The sequence below is a fragment of the Geospiza fortis genome, unplaced genomic scaffold, assembly GCF_000277835.1.
Source record: "Geospiza fortis unplaced genomic scaffold, GeoFor_1.0 scaffold315, whole genome shotgun sequence".
Classification (NCBI taxonomy): domain Eukaryota; kingdom Metazoa; phylum Chordata; class Aves; order Passeriformes; family Thraupidae; genus Geospiza; species Geospiza fortis.
Window position 1 is genome coordinate 121827 of NW_005054648.1, and position 3670 is coordinate 125496.

General features: G+C 52.8%; 1 protein-coding gene and 1 long non-coding RNA gene across 2 annotated transcripts in view; one reads left to right on the top strand and one right to left on the bottom strand.

Annotated features, from left to right (window-relative positions):
* Nucleotides 1-3670, top strand: part of SRCIN1 (SRC kinase signaling inhibitor 1) — a 45140-nt gene that overhangs the window by 21906 nt on the left and 19564 nt on the right.
* LOC115948955 overlaps nucleotides 3056-3670 on the bottom strand; it is a 1210-nt gene continuing 595 nt past the window's right edge. The window contains exons 2-3 of the long non-coding RNA XR_004082685.1: nucleotides 3442-3509; nucleotides 3056-3110 (exon numbers count right to left, since the gene is read on the bottom strand). This is a non-coding gene — a long non-coding RNA (uncharacterized LOC115948955). The remainder of the gene's footprint in view (nucleotides 3111-3441; nucleotides 3510-3670) is intronic.

The window sequence follows — 3670 nt, forward strand, 5'->3', positions numbered from 1 at the left end:
GGCCGCCCCTGGGGCTCCGGTGTCACCTGCGCTGTCGCCAGGGCCCGCGGAGGAGCTCAGGGCTGCAGTTAGCGCTGATGGGCTCGGGGAGGAGGAGGTGCGGGGGCAGCTGGAGGGGCCCGGAGGGGAAAGTTGGAGCTGGGGGGTCTGTGGGGGAGTCCTGATGTTGAGTCGCCGCGACAGGCGGCGGTGGCATCTCTGATGTCACCTCGATGGCCGTCAGAGCCCTCTCTGGGTGGAGGGGCAGCAGAGCCCAAGGCTCTGCCTGAAAGAGGAGCAGCAGAACCTCGTGGTGGGCTCTGGGAGCCTCCTGAGGAGCCCAGGTGTGACAGGGATGAGCCCCAGCCCTCCTGCATCCCATCCTGTCCCCAGTGTCCCCTCCCCTGGTCACGCTTGAGAGGAGCCTGCAATAATTGTGACACCTCAGGTGACAAAATCTGCAGCTCCCGTTCTGTCTGGTCACTGTTTGCATTCTTCTCCCTGTCTTGTCATGCTGCTATTTCCACTTTAATTCACTTTCGCTGGCGCTGAAAAGCATTTAAAAAAACCCAAAACCCAAACAAAACCAAAAAAAAACCCCAAAAGACTTTAATAAGCAGAAACAGATTAAATTCACTTGGCTGTTATTTTTCAAGGAGATTCTTGTTTGTCAAGACGCGGTGCCTGAGGGTGGGGGGACTCGATCGGAAGCTGGAACTCCTGGAAATGAGTTAATTAAAAAGCCGATGAAGCTGCCTCTGTCCTCCCTGGGAGTGCAGCGTGCCGGGGCGGCGGCTGCCGCTGCTGCCCTTTCGAGAGGGACACGGTCGTGCCTCGTTAATCACCAACAGATTTGTGATTTAATTGCCATTCAGGGGAAGTCCCCCTCGGTCAAGGCGCTGACTCACTTGGATTTCATTTCATTTACCTCCCGTCTCCTCCTGGGACAACCACAACCATTTAATTTATTTTATTTTTTGAAACTTAACTCCCCAAATATTCCCGATTACATCACTCCAGCCCTGCTTTCCTGCCTCGTCTGTGTGTCCGTCCCTCCGAGGGCTCACGGCAGCATCCCCGCCCTCCTCCCCGCGCTTTGGGGACCCTGAGCTCCTCGTTATTCCCTCGTTTGGCAGCACCGCGGACATGACTCTCATTGTAATTATAAATCACAGCCTCTGTAATTCCCCGCACCTTTTGCTGGGCTGCTGCTGCAAGGAGCCGCCTGCTTTATGGCTCGGAACGCGGCTGTCGCTTCCAATCCTCTCCCGGCCCATTATCTCCCTTTGATGCTTTTGAAGAGCCAGCGAAATGTTAATTCCAGCTCGGCCCTCTCCTCTCCCCCCCTCTTTGGGCAAATCCAGCCTGGAAGGGGCTGGCAGGTGATGCCTCAGTTTCTGTTTTTGTATTTTTCAGATTCTGTGCTGCTTTAGTCTGTGGGTCTGGGCTCCATGCTATGGGATGGTGAGCTCTGTGCACAGAGCAGGGAGACAAAACAATTCCTGCTCCAGCTGGGGACCAAGGACAATTGACCCAAATCTCAGGCCCAGGAGCACAAACACCCTGGGCTGGAGAGAGAACACCAAGAAGGATGGGAGTTCATAACCCAAAGACATAATTGGACAATGAACTGCAAGGTGCAAATGGAGCAGAACTGATCAAGGTGAGAGACCCCGTGCCCGCTCGTGCATTTTGGGACCTTTTTGGTTCATCTTGGGTGCAGCCCTGGCTGGGCTCCTGCGCTGCCCAAGGTGCATCCATTGAGGAGATCCTTTTAGTAAATCCCTGCTTTATTCTGTAATTCCATCCAGCCTCTGCTCCAGCTCAGCCTTCCCAAGGCATCACAGGGACCTGGACACTGCCCTGGGGCTGTCCCCGCTCTGTCCCCCGGTTTGGGGGGGCTGGGGGTGAGGCCTTATCCAGCCTGACCTAGAGCAGAGGCCAGAGTGACAGAATAAAGCAGGGATTTACTAAAAGGATCTCCTCCATGGATCCACCTTGGGCAGCACAAGAGCCCAGCCAGGGCTGCACCCCAGGTGAACCAAAATGGTTCCAAAATGAACCCAAAATGGTCATGAGGTCTCTCACTTTGATCAGCTCTGCTCCATTTGCATCTTGCAGTTCGTTGTCAATTCCAGCTGTAGCCCATGCAGTCCCATCCTTGTTTTTCTCTCTCCAGCCCAGGGTGTTTGTGCTCCTGGGCTGAGATTTGGGTCAATTGTCCTTGGCCCCCAGCTAGAGAAGGAACTGTTTTGTCTCCCTGCTCTGTGCAGAGAGCTCGGCATCCCCTAATATAGAGTCCAGACCCACACGCTAAAGCAGCACAGAATCTAAAAAATACAAAAATTAACACCTGAGGGATGTGTCTGTGCCTGACCCCTCCAGGGCTGCACCCTCTGTGATTTTGGGACCTTTGGGGTGGGCAGAGGACGGGCTGGGCGGGCGCTGGGGTGGCAGCAGTGCCAGCGGGGACAGATGGAGCCACAAAGCGCCACGTGGTGCTGGCCATGGCCCGCCTGGCGCTGCCACCAGCGCCAGATTGTCAGCCCTGGATGGTCCTGGGGCCCGGCAGGGGACGGGCAGCGTGTCCCTGTCCCCCTGGGCAGCGCCACATCCCCAGGGCTGCCAGGGAAAGGTACAGATACGTGTTATAACATCATACATATTGTGTTATAGTACATGTTATAATATTCGCTTTTTGCAAATACTAAAATATCTGAAAATATTAAACACTTTTAAACATTTAAAAATATTAAAAATACTTAAAATACTTAAAAAGATTTTAAAATATAAAATACAATAAATATATAAATATATAAAAGTGTTTCCAAAATAGCAAATGTGTTCTTGCCTGAATGCCAATCTTTGCTTTATTGTCTTTATCTCTTATTGTCCCTTATTAAACTTTTAAATTGTTACAACAGGGTTTAAAAATGGGGTTAAAACCTTGGTTTTCCCAGATGGATCCTCTGAGCTGGGATAGGGATGGGTGCTGTGCCACTCTGTGCCCGCAGCTCACAGTGCCCACCCCAAATGGTGCCAGAACATTCTGGATTTGGCTGTGATTTATGGGCTTGGTGAGGAGCTTGTCCAGTCATCCCGAAATAATAAATAAAATCCACACTGTCATCCTAAAATAATAAATAAAACTCACAGCCGGCGCTGGCAGCAGATAGGATCAGCAATATCAGGAGAGGGAAAATTACTGAGGGTCCTCGAGAGAGAAGTGAGGAGAGGGAGGGAGGGAAAAGTTGGGGAAGGGAAAAGTCAGGATATGCATCGTTATCCCGGTGATTTCTCCTTCCAGCCAGGTGGATCCCATTCCTTATCCCTGGATTCCACCCCTTGTCCCTGGATCCCACCCCTTGTCCCTGGATCCCATTCCTTGTCTCTAAATCCCACTCCCTGTCCCTGGATCCCACCCCTGGATCCCATTCCTTGTCCCTAAATCCCACTCCTCACCCCTGGATCCACCTTCCCTGCTGCTGGGGTTGGATGGGGCTGGAACAGCCTGGAATATCAGGATCCTCCTGGAATAAAAATGCTTTTCAATCCCTTCCCACCCAAACCCTTCTGGAACTCCTCCGTGGGGGCTGTGGTGCTGCTGCCCCCGTCACCCTCCGGGACCCCAGGCTCCCATCCCATCCCATCCCATCCCATGGATCCCATCCCATGGATCCCATCCCATCCC